The sequence below is a fragment of the Alexandromys fortis genome, unplaced genomic scaffold (assembly GCF_014885135.2).
Source record: "Alexandromys fortis isolate MF-2015 unplaced genomic scaffold, M_Fortis_MF-2015_v1.1 scaffold_20, whole genome shotgun sequence".
NCBI classification, from domain to species: Eukaryota; Metazoa; Chordata; class Mammalia; order Rodentia; family Cricetidae; genus Alexandromys; species Alexandromys fortis.
The window spans coordinates 16238714-16251650 of NW_026067903.1; the positions used below are offsets into that span (position 1 = coordinate 16238714).

The following is a 12937-nucleotide window of genomic DNA, read 5'->3' on the forward strand; positions in this document are numbered from 1 at the left end:
CGCACCGCCCGCACCGCCCGCCGCGCTCCCTACCTCCGCAGCCCGCCGCGCAGCCCCGCTCCCGCGCCTCAGCCCCACTCAGCGGCCCGGCGCGCTCGCTCAAGAACCCGGGGGAACGCGCTCCGCCCTCTCGGCTGGCTCCCTCCAATGAGCTCAGGCTGCGGGGAGGCGGGGCCGTCCAATCAGATGTCGGGACGCCCGGCAAGGCAACCAATAGGAAGCGACTCCGGATACACACCCGCCCTGATCCTCCCAGGAGGGAGCCGCTCAGAGGCCAGAGGTGGAACCTGATCCGGCCGCCCTGAGCGAGTCCAGTCCGGCCAGAGCGGCGAAGCAGAGGGAGTCGGCCTGGGCAGCTGCGGAGCCTGACCGCCCTCTCTGTCTGCAGGTGACGCGGGTGGGCTCTGAGGTTCAACAGAATCCCCACCCTCAGCCGAAACTCCGCCCCTGCCAGACAGCTGCACGCATAGGTGGAAACCTTATTAATTTTTAAAGTTAAGTCAGGCCTTTCCCCTTTCCAAGACTGAATAACCAGATGGCACTCAAATCGGTGTTTCTGCAGTCTTGAGCATCTGTGGTCTTAAAGAATGACCCAGAACACCAGGTATCTCAGACAGGTTAGTTTCTGTCCGGAGACCAAATCCCAACCATCACTGGCATAGCAATGATTCCCCCCCCCCCAAAGGAAAATCACATTTAAAATTGAAAAGTGACTAAAGTACTTAAATCATTTTATTATGAAACGCATTGTTATCGTTATGTTGTTGTTTTGAGTTAGGGTCTTCCTGTGTAATCCTATCTGGTTTTAACCAGTATCCTCCCTCCACCTCGAGTGCTGGTATCCCAGAAACATCACAGTATCCAGTTGTGAACCTTGTTTTTACAGTAAAGTTGTACAAACTACCTTCAGGGCAACTTGAGCGAAATACCCCAACTGAAGGATATAGATGATCCTAAGATATTTCTAGCTACCTGGAAGAGGCTTGAGTAAACCGTGAGTTAATGTTCATCACCCTTGCAATAAATAGAGGCTGCATACTTATTTGCATATTTTACATGAGCCATGTGCTTGCGGTAATAAAACACCATGACCAAGGCTACTCACAGATGCAAGGATTACTTTGAACTTGGAGTTCCAGGGGGATAAAAGTTCCTGACGGCAGGAGCAGAGGCAGCAGGTGGCAGGTCTGGCTGCAGGAGCAGAAGCTGAGGCTGCAGGCACATCTTGAGCCATAAGTAGGAAACAGAGAGAAGGAACTCATAGAAATAGATCCTCCAGTGGGGCCACACTTCCTAAGCCTCCCCAACAGTATCACTAGCTAGGGAACATGGTTTCAAATGCTGGAGACTATGGGGAACACCTTGTTCAAACCACTACAACCAGGATAACTCGTTTTTCATTGTTTCTGTGAAGTTAATAATTGTATTTTTGAGTTCCTTCTGAAAATGGATTGCATGGTGATGGAAAAAGCATTTGGTAACACATATTTACACATTTTAGAATAAAACTATCTATTTGTATACTTCAAATAGCTGGCATGCTCATTTTATTTCTTTTGGCAATAAACTGCATTTAGGGATATTTTTACATGTGACCTGTTCCTTTACATAAATTGTCTTGATGACTGGTGTCCTTTATGAAAGCACGATTTCTAGAGTGAACGAAATGGAGAGGAAAGGGAGGGAGGGAGAGAGGGAGGAGGGAGAAGAGAGAGAAAGAGCAAGAGAATAAATGCCAAACAAGAAAAATATATTCTCTAGCTACCCTTGTTTCACAACTGAAACTCACCATGACTGTCTTGACGAGAAAGAATGGTGTCCATGATGTCCCGGACTTAGTTTTGTCAAAAGATCCAAGTTCTGGCCTGATTTGGGGCACACTGGTTAATGACTAACTCTGTAACACGAGAACAATATGCCAGGCTCTGCCTGCCTCGCTGGGTGAGATCCAGCCAAGATAGTTGTCAAGCACTTTGTTTTCTGTAAGATCCTGTGCCAAGAGCGAAGCAGCCTAAAGTGTGTTATTATTCTCGACTTCCATGTCAAAATGCTTGCCCACCAGCAGCCGATGAACATTTCCTCAGTCTTCGTGGTTTTTCAATCTAAATATTTTTGAACGCATCAGTTTTTCTCTTAAAATAGATATGAATTAAGCTTCTGCCTACACGTTCTAGAAAAAAAAGCAGTACTTCTGTGCTAGGTGCTGCAGTGTGAGCCTGTTGTCCCAGCTGCTCTGGAGAGGAAAAGAGCATCCTGGAGCACTACGGTCTGAGGATGATTTGGACACTGTTGACTCACCTCAGTCTCTCCCTATCTCTGCTTTCTCCTCCCTCCTTCCTTACTCTCTGCTGAGAAACAATCAGAGCATTATTTCTAACAGGTTTTTCTTCTTTATTTCCCCCTCCATCCCCACTCTTTTGAAATAGAAATGCGTTAAAAGACAAGAATTAAGTCTGGAAGAATTATGAATGGAAACCTTAAGAAATATTCTTTACTGATTGCTCTTAACATACGTCTCAAGGCCAAGATTCATCATAATGTCCAATGCAATACTGCTCTATTCATAATATTTAAAAATTCATGAATTTTTCAACATAATCATATAAATTAATATATCTTATGCTTGCTAATGTGCATAGCTTTCCATGGAAATTATAGCGGTTGTGCCAAATTTATGCCTGTATAATCAAGTACTGAGTTATTTTTGTAGGTATTTATTAGGAATTCACTTAAGGCTTTTGTGCTTCATTTTCAAAGAAGAAACTAACATTTAGATATATGTCCATGTGCTGGAATTGGCTAACTGTATTTCAAAACATGCAATCTAGTAAGAAGCTTAATTGTTTCCTCAAGCAGACATACATATGACAACTCTAGAATGTGAAATATACTAAATTTAATTGACTCCCCAGTTAATTTCAGCTAATTATATATATATATATGTGTGTGTGTGTGTGTGTGTATAATGTATATGTAATATATATGTATACATGCACATAATTTTCTCAGTAGAAATGATGGTGAGAATTGGTCAATATAAGTATACTACACATGACTTATATATATCAAGGGCAGTGTTTGGTAATGTCTTACTAATCTATAAGTACACACACGATTTTTATAGGCAGTAACCCTTACATAAGTTCTCTGAGTAATTCTTGTGGTTGTACTCAGGTGTTATTATATCATTTACAAAGTGGGATTTTGTAGTTCATTGACTTCCATCAGTTGTCCACTATGGAACAGGAGAGTTGTCAAGTGAGAGAGAGCTAGTGGCTTTAACATACATTTAAATGTCTATTATAAAAATTGTGACTTTCAGATTAGCATTGGCAAAAATGATTTTAATACATAAATAAAGATCTTTTCTAAGTTGAGTCACATGTTGGTAGTAGTATTACTAGCCACAATATTTTGTGTAATTATTTTGAATTTAAGGTAAAATTTTCTTGGGACTGCATCGTCAGTGAGCATAACAAACAACTGGATTTGGACTCTCTGGATTCTGATTATTTAAATGCCTCTGAGTTTTTGTGTCTTGGACAAAGCAGACTTCCACATGACTTGCCTTCAATTCACTGAATCCAATACATTCATATGAAAATGATGTTGTTAGTAAGAACGAAATAATATCTATAGAGAGAATAGAAAAATAATTAGCGCCATTTTTCTTTCTATTTCTGACATGGAAGAAGGACAATTGCTTTTGTGAGGCATGGCACCAGATCCTTCAACTCTCCCTTTATGAAACTTAAATTTTTCCCTGAATTCTTCAGTTTATTCATGCTGTTTTCTCCACTGTATGATGTGTTTATGCGGATAAATGGACAAATAACAGATTTTGAGCTGCATATAACACCTGGGTATGGCGAGTTAAACACAGTTTATGTGCAGTGGAGCAATATTAAGGCTTTTTTGTGGCTCTTCTTTACAGAGGTATAGAAGTCTGATAGGTAAAGTATCACCCCTCAAAAACCTTCTCAAAGGATCGTGTCACTCTGTCTGGATTGTAGCATTGACTCCTGGAGGGAAGAGGAAAACTCTAAAGATTCAGGAGTCATTGAAACATACAAGACTCATAAGCCCCCCCCCCCCCCCAGAGATGATATAAGCAGCAAACCTTTGCTATTAGGTAGCAACAGTTCTATGGAACACTTGCCAGCACATTCTCTGGGCGGGGAGCTCAATTGACCTAGCTTCCATGAGGCATTATGTCAGGGTGGGCTATTTGATGATGAACAACCTAAAATTATCTATGCTTGCCATTGGTAAACCAAGCTAGATGAGAGAAATTATTTCTTTGGTCTGTTGTTGCTCCTTTATTTTCCCAATAGATGTTTATTCTTATTTCCCCAGGGAGAAAGATATCACATAATACAACTGATACCCAAACAGACTGACAGAGCGATTCTGTGCCCCTTACTATGGGTGAAAAGACATCCAATAGAGACTAATCTATCTAAGGCTGGCATGCAAGAGTGGAGAGAGAGTCCCTGAAGGGCAATCTTCCTTGCTGTGCTGAGGAATGGTGTGTCTCCTCACTGTCCTAGTGGCTGTGTAGTGGGGTGGGCTTTTATGTGACACAGGAACCCAAGTCATTCATGCTTCTTACTAGTTCACATGAAGTCAGACCGAGGTGGAATAGTTTCCTTGCTCGGTAGCGAATGGCCTTTCTGGGATGAGTAGATGTTTGACCACGCCTCTCCAAAGAAAGCACTACAACAGTGGCCTGAAACCGAAACAAACAAACAAAAACCAGAAGTGCTAGACTAGAAGAAGGGCATTAAAATGAGTTTAAAAGGTTTCTAAAGTGACCTCAAAACCCTTCAACTAAGAATGATAATGACTTAAAATGTTACAGAACTTCAGCTTATAATTTTTTGTTTGTTCGTTTGTTTTGGCAGTCATGTCTTTTTTACCTAGAAGTTGCACAAGGAAAATGCCAAGAGCTCCTAGGGAATAGTTTTTTCAAGGATGCCATCTGCTCTCCAGGTCAGCAGATCAATATGCAGGAAGATGTAGAGAGGGTAGGTTTCTATCAGAAGGGATAGAAAACTTAATATCACTTAAATATTAGAACTAGTTTATTACATCACCAATGTAAGGCAGACTGTGAGGTGGAGACGAAAGAAAGGAACAAAAGTGAAACGATGGGTAGAGGCAAGATTAGCCCACTATCAAGGAGGGCTGTCAAGAAGCAACTGAAATTTCCTGGACATGAAACAGAAATATACCAAATTAGTTCTAAATTGCAGCCATCAAACTGAAAATAAAAATGTGTTTAATAAAATTACACCAATTACAGATTTTCTAAAGTGAAAGAACCATCTATACCTCATTTTATACAGCTGATGATCACGATGATAGATGATGATATAGAAATAAGGATAGAAATGTAGGGTCATTTCATTATTTAAATTTCACTTCCTTTCAAATAGCAAGTCTTCTTTAGCTCTTTACATACAGAAACTAAAAGCATAGGTAGTTGAAAGATTTTTTATTTGGGAAAGTTTTTTTGTATTTGAATAAGAGGAGGGTTGTGATCTTGTTAGGTTTTTGTGTTATCTTAAGGAAAAGATATTTACATGAATTTATTAAAAACTAAATGTAGGATATAATATATACTGTGAAATCGCAACTGTAGGACTGCAGTATGAAAATATGAACATGAAGAATATAGACAATGGTTTAAAAACACCAACATAATCGATATTTAATAAAATTATTTTATGCCACTTTACAAACAATTCATAATAAAAATGTGTGTGTGTGTATGTGTGTGTGTGTGTGCATTTGTGTTAGAGAACAACTGTGTCCTTGGGTCCCACAGACTTCAGGGCAAAATGAGGATGGGGAAAGTGTTTGCTAAATGGCTATTTGTTTTTTTTGATGAAGCGATTGTATCATTTAAAACTGTTTGACTCAGCATACAGGAAAACTCAATTGAAATTTTGCAAAGTGTGAGCTTTATGGCTTGAGAAATGAATGAAAATTATGGAGAAGATTCTGTGGAAAGTTACAGAAAGAATTAGAAATCTGGAACACAAATGGTATGAGAAATTGTACTTCTTGAGCTTCTGAGCCTCCAGATTTTCAGATAAAATTCATTGGGAAATCGCTATGCAAGCAAAGGAGACTGCTGTACCCCTGTACAATGTTTGGGGGTCCTAGGGGGTATGTTAGAATATGTGTGTTTTCGATGGAGGTAAATCAACCGGTCTGTTGGTGTGCATGCTGTGTTGCGAATAGTCAAAGGCAAAGCAAAGCAGCCCTTCTGGAAATCGTGTAGTTGTGTAGGTGTGTGCACATCTATGTGTCCATGAGACTGAGCTGAAGATGCTTTGAATCACTGTCAGTTGACAAGGAACAGGAGGGGAAATAAAGCAAAGCTGGAATAAGCAAAGAAGCATGGTAGAACTGCAAGAGTGCTGTCAACTGTGATGTTTAACCCTGGCCTGTAAAGTTCTGCTATGTAACATACGCCATGTGGAAACTAGATTACCCTGACTCAAAGCATTCTCGTTTGGTTGAATATCCTCAAAGTAGTCTAAAAATTAAGACAGCAATAATGTTTCCTGTTGTGTGGTGTTTTATTCTTTTAGGTAATTTTTTTTGAGGGGGCGCCACCAAGCTCCCAGGACATTATTTTTTACTTACAAATGCCTGCTAGCTCAATTGGTAGAGCATTGGACTCTTAATACCAGAGTTATGGGTGCAAGCTCCATGTTGAATACCAAAATGTTGTGGGAAGATGTTTTCTCTTTTGGCTTTTTTGGGGGTCCACCACCCAGCTCCCAAATAAATCATACAGTGGCTTATCGCTACTTATAAATGTCTGGATTTAACTCGGCTTGTTTCTTGCCTGCTTTTATTAAATTATTCCATCTATCTTAGACCTCATGACTTTTATCTTTCTCTGTTTCTGTATACCTTTTCTTTTCTTCTTATTTGGCGTCTGACTGTGTAATTGGGTGGCTGGGTGGCTGGCCCCTGATGCCCTCCTTCCCTTGTTCTATCTACCTCTCCTTTCTCTGTTCTCCTATTTCTACTCTGTGACTACCAGCCCTGGCTATCCTTGCTCCTGCCTCACTATTGGCCATTCAGTTCTTTATTAGGACCCTCAGGTGTTTTAGTTAGGCACAGTAATACAGCTTTACAGAGGTAAACAAATGCAACCTAACCAAAAGTAACACAGCTTAAAATAATATTCACCAACAGTTTCCCTTAAATTACTTTTTTAATTTGGAAAGTCCCTTCCTATGCATAAAGACATTCACTAGTCAGAACTCTCTCCCATGATGAAGAGGCAGTTTGGTGTGATGTTTAGACTCAAATAATGGTTGAGTTCTTTCCTATTTCAATGGCAAGCAAACAGGCCATCAGTTCATTCAGGACATTAAATAAGGATGATAACAGTTAGGGATGCTGTATCTCTTTCTTGCTGCATTAAGGATAGAAGCTCTTGTTTGTGGGAACACACTTTGTAGATGCGATGTGGGTTGCCAATGATCTTAGCTAACAAACTTTATTTGCCATTTTGTGTGGGTTAATGGAAAGGAGATGGTATGTAGAACCAATTAACCAAGTTTAGATAATCCTCAGTCTGTTGCCTCAGGTCCTTATATATCCTAATTATGAGCCAAGTGTTCAACAAATTGCTTTGAGCTGTACATTGAGTGATGGTCCATAAATATAGAAGTTAGACTTTATTGTGATTACTTCAGTTTCTCTTTTGAACCACACACCTAGGTTAGTTGATTGCCAGAATCTCCTGGCTGTAAACCTTGCAATATTTACATGCTTGAATCTCCATCTCCCTAGAGGTCCTCATTGCTCCACAGGGTCTGGAGGCAAACCAGACAATGATTTGATAGCTCTGTGTAGAAAACAGAGACACTTCCCTTGCCAAAGAAGGGAAGAAAGAAGAAGGGCAAGAGGATCAAGGCGATGATTTAAAGTTAGGAGCTCCAAACCATGAAACAATCTATGAATATTTCCTAAATGTGGAGGTAGAAGGATCATAAGGAAAAAAATTAAGGTTCAAGAGCAAGCTTTTGATGAAATCTCCCAAGCTGTGAAAAAAGAATAGCTTGAGAAAATTAAGGATATTTATCACCTCAAATTTTGATTTAATATGTCATTCAGCAAATATGTTTAACATATGAAAAAGGATAGAAAATATGATTGCCCAAAGGCATAAGATATATAGATGTCCTTGCCTGGAGATTTCTCTTTATATTTTTTGTTTATTTTGTTTCATTTCATCAGGTTCATTTACAGCACAGGAAAATAAGAGGAGATTGTGAAAATGTAAACACTTTCTTCCTTTAAAATTCTAAGGAAAATGAGCAAATCTTTGAGCCTCTGTTTCTAGATGACATATAGGATAATTAAAACAAAAAGCAGGACTGGGGCCATAGTTCATTGGAAGAGCACTGCCTGACCTATGATAACCTATGATCCCCAGCACAGTGAGAGAATAATAGTTTATGGATTAAAATCAAGGTTTAGTTACATTTTTGATACTCTTATCTTGCTATTATTAATGACAGAAAAACAGAAAAGTGCAGTGTACAGAGGGTTATGGCACAGAATAATTTGTTATGTGCTTTGTTGCTGTACAGTTGCTTAAGAAAGGTAAGTATATTTATCATTGAAAAATTCGATCTGTATGTATCATTCAACAAATGTTATGTTTCGTTCTTGTGGGATAGAGTATAGGTTGTTATTTGGCAAGAATATAGTATAGGATACATTTATATGAATCTAATAAAATCTGGAAACATGTAATTACACATTTTTCTAAACTTTCTGACATCTTTCAAGTAAATCTGTTACAATTAAAATAATCACAAAAATGTTTTAAGGTGTGGGAAATCCTACTCCTCCTTTGCTACATAGTAATTAAACTTACAAATAAAAGAATATTCACATGATATTATCGCATACTAAAAACTCCTTGCCTGAACTTTAAAAACAAAAACTTAGTTGTCTGTTTTGCTAAAAAAAAATAATTTAGATGACATTCATGAGCAAATAAAAACAAGAATTTAATAAAGTAGAGATATACAGAATGAAATACTTGAAATATCTTTTATTTATTCTTTGACAATTTCATATATGTATAAAATTGTACCAGTAGTGCTATCTCTGTACTCACTGTTTCCTATTGTAAACAGAAGTTTTGGAGTAGCACTAACCAAATGAATATAAACATAGTTATTTAGAAGATAGTTTGGTAGTGTGACCATTTTGTAGGACAATAGTAGGTTCCCTGTACGGTCCATGACCTCCCCAGCCATAACTGTTGGTGAGGTTTAGAGTTTCAGGCATTGGTTTCCTCTTGTAGAGCAGGCATCAAATTCAATCAGAAAGTGATTGCTTACTCCCATAACCTTTGTGTTGCTGAACATGTCTTTAACTATGAAAAGATGTGGTGCATTTGTTATGTTGTGGAATATTTGTTTAACTAATATTTGTTTAACTATGTAAACATGTATTGCATTTGTTTAATTATGTAATGATGTGTTGCTATGTTACCTTGCTTGCTTAAGGCACCTGATTGGTCTAATAAAAAGCTGAATGACCAATAGCAAGGGAGGAAGCATAGGCAGAGCTTCCAGGCAGATAGGGTAAGTAGGAGGAGGAATTCAGGCTTAAGGGAGAAAGAAAAGGAGAGGACAGGGAGATGCCAGGGTCTAAACAGCTAGATACAGATGAAGTAGGATAGTAAGACATATAAAATAAAAGAAGGGTTAAAAAGCCTCAAGGCAAAACATAGATGAATAGAAACGGGTTAAATTAAGTTAAAAGTTCTAGTGTAAAAAAAAAGCCTAAGCTAAGGCTAATCATTCATAATTCATAGTAAGTCTCTATGTCTTTATTTGGGAAGTTGGTAGGGAGCCCAAAGAAAATGCCAACTCCATCTTTGTGCCATGATTGCATCAGTAGACACATTTTCCCTGGTAGATCAGGATGGCAGCAGTCAGGATTCATCACTAGGTAATATCATTAAATGACTTTTCTCCCACAATGAAATTTAATGTTATAATTACTTCTGATGTTCTAATTTTTTATTGGTTGTTTTTACTTGAAGGATATGGAAAATCATTGTTATCTGTAATCTGACAAGTAGAAGACTATTTCATCCTAATTCATGATTTGGTCTCATTTTCTACAGGGAATTTAAAAATTATACTTTGTGCTTGTTAGTGCTAGAATTTTTTTCCTTTTCATGCTACTTAAAAATTATTCTTTGATAATGATATGCATGCATACAATGAAATATTCTCTCCCTCCCTCCCCATCTACCTCTCTAACTCCCTCAGGACTCTCCAACTCATGTTTGTTCCAATTTCATGCCCTCTACTTGTTTATTTTTCCCCTTTGAACGGCCGTGTCCAGTTGGTGCCGTCATATATACATGAGTGCAGGGCTAACCATGGAGTGTTGGAAACCAACCTGTGGCCACATCCCCTAAGAATGAGTCTTCCACCATCAGCTACCAATGCCTGTAACTCCTCAGTTAGGGGTGGACTTTATGAGCTCCTCCCCCATACGTACTAAAATTCTGACTGACTTGATCTTTTACAGATAAGTGCAGCTGCTGTGAATTTAAGTGAAATGGCCAAGCCATGTTCAGAACGCAGTATTTCACAGCTCCTCCCTATCCTCTGGCCCTACATTCTTCACTCTTTCTCTTCCAAAAATTTCAGTAAAGGTTATCACACCTTATCCTTTTTCTCTAGAAACAGGGTATTGACAAGACTGATTATAAATAAGACTTATGTGCTTTTCCTGGGACCTCACCTTGGCGTGCAGCACTCCAGGGAGCCTGTGCAGGTTCTGGGTCCTGGGCACTCTGCATGTGGGTTAGTGCCCAGCCTAGCAACAGTAAGGGGTCTCAGCGCTGAGATGCAGGCCTGGCTGCACCCAGTTTCTGGCATCATGGTGTGGGTGCCTACCTCCCACCCTGCATCTTGCATTCCTGGCTTCCTGAGGCACAAATGGAATTATGTGGAACCTCATGTCTGTTAACTTCACAACCTGAACAGCTGAGGAGGTCAAACAGTCATGACCGTCGTGCCTTGAGCATCCAGGTGACTGCAGATATAAAAATGAGGGTTGGATGTCAAAGAATATAAATAAGAATTTATAAATTATAAATTTATAAAATAAATAAGAATTATGATTTAACTAAAGTATACCTATTTGTCTTTTACTACTCTTTTTTTTTCTCAAAAATAAGATACATTTCATGAAAAATGGACTGGTATTTAATTATTTTATCATTTATGTCTAATATATAAATAATTCTTGAAAGAGTCACGAAGATGTTTTGAGTAGGTGAGATAAGGACATGCTGAGGAAGAACTTAATAATACTTCTTTTGCAGTGTGTGATAGAGTTGGCTTTATGAAGTTAATCAGAAAGGCATGTGTCCTGCTTAGTCTTCTTGTCAACTTGTCACTAGCTAGTGTTATCTGAGAACAGGAACCTCAATTGGAAACTAGCTGTGGCTAAACCCATGAGGCATTTTCTTGATTGATGATTGGTATGGGAGGGCCCAGCCCACTGTGGGTGGTGCCACGCCTGGGCAGGTGGTTCTGGGGTCTAGAAGAAAGAAGGATGATCAGCTAGCTCATGGAGCCATCCAGTAGGAAGCACTTCTCCATGACTTCAACTTCAGTTCCTATTTCCAGGTTCCTGCCCTGCCTTTCCTCACTGATGGAGTGTGACCTCCAAGTGTAAGATGAAATAAGTCCTTTCTTCCTCAAATTGCCTTTGGTCGTGGTCTATCACAGAGATAGAAACCCTAACTAAGACAACATGTAGACACTCTGGTAAATATTATGCTTCAGCTGGTGGTGGAATCAAAAGAGAAAAAGGATTGCAGAATCGGTTTGTGAATTCCTATGTTTCCTTCTTTACACTTTCACAGTATTTTCCATTAGTAATACTTTCCTTCTAATCATACAGTTGATAGTTGTTCACTGCTTATCACTTGAAAGATACAAAAGAAAAAAAAAAGAAGAAAAAAGATTCAAGAAAATACAATATGAAGCTTTTCCCTCAGAGGACGCCATTTCTAACATAGGTCACTCGCTTTAAGTTCTTTTTTAAAAGAAGAGTCAGTCTGTGCCTAACACTGACTTCAGGGCCCATCACACTGTGCAAACCATTTACCTAATCCCACCATCAAATTTCCTCCAAACCTAGGTTTAGCAAGGCTCTGCCGTGCATCTTATGTGGTTCTATCTTCTTCTCTCACGACACACAGGAAAGGGAGACTCTGCTTTGTTTACTAGGCACAGTAACCAAAGGGCACAGCTCCCTTCCTATCTTTTCCACCCATGAAGTGTGTAGTAGCAGGAGAAAGGAGATAACAACCTTCACTAGACCCTAACGGATTTTATGATGTCTGGTTTGTTCTTTTACTATTGGTAGTGACAACTTACATAATACACCTGACAGCTTATGCTGCAGAGTTTTGACATCTTGGGTTATTAACACTGAGATGAATTAATACAGTCATAGCCCAGCAGTGGATGTAGATCTGTGTCCTGAAATTCTTTTTTTTTTCTCCACCATAAGTTTATGTAACCTATATCATTTTATTTATTTATTTATCTATTTACTTACTTACTTATATATTTGGATCTGTCTGTAAGAAATTTACTGACTTGAAGGTCACGGCACAGACTTCCAAACTTGTTTTACAGAAAAGCCCCAATTTCAAATTTGACTGGGTTAAGTGAAAAAAATACAATCTAAGAAAAATATTTACAGACGCTTATTTTTAGTTTTCCTTTCTCTCTACTTCACTTTCCCCCTCCCTGTCTTTCTTTTTCTGTCTATCCATATCCCTCGCCACTTTTTCTATTTCAGTTCTGGGATTCACGCAGGCTCTTTAGATATCAGTTTATTTTACTGTTAA

General features: G+C 38.9%; 1 long non-coding RNA gene across 1 annotated transcript in view; it reads left to right on the plus strand.

Annotated features, from left to right (window-relative positions):
- Positions 1-295: 295 nt before the first annotated feature.
- Positions 296-12937, plus strand: part of LOC126496894 (uncharacterized) — a 44531-nt gene continuing 31889 nt past the window's right edge. Inside the window, exon 1 of the long non-coding RNA XR_007590483.1 lies at positions 296-388. This is a non-coding gene — a long non-coding RNA (uncharacterized lncRNA). The remainder of the gene's footprint in view (positions 389-12937) is intronic.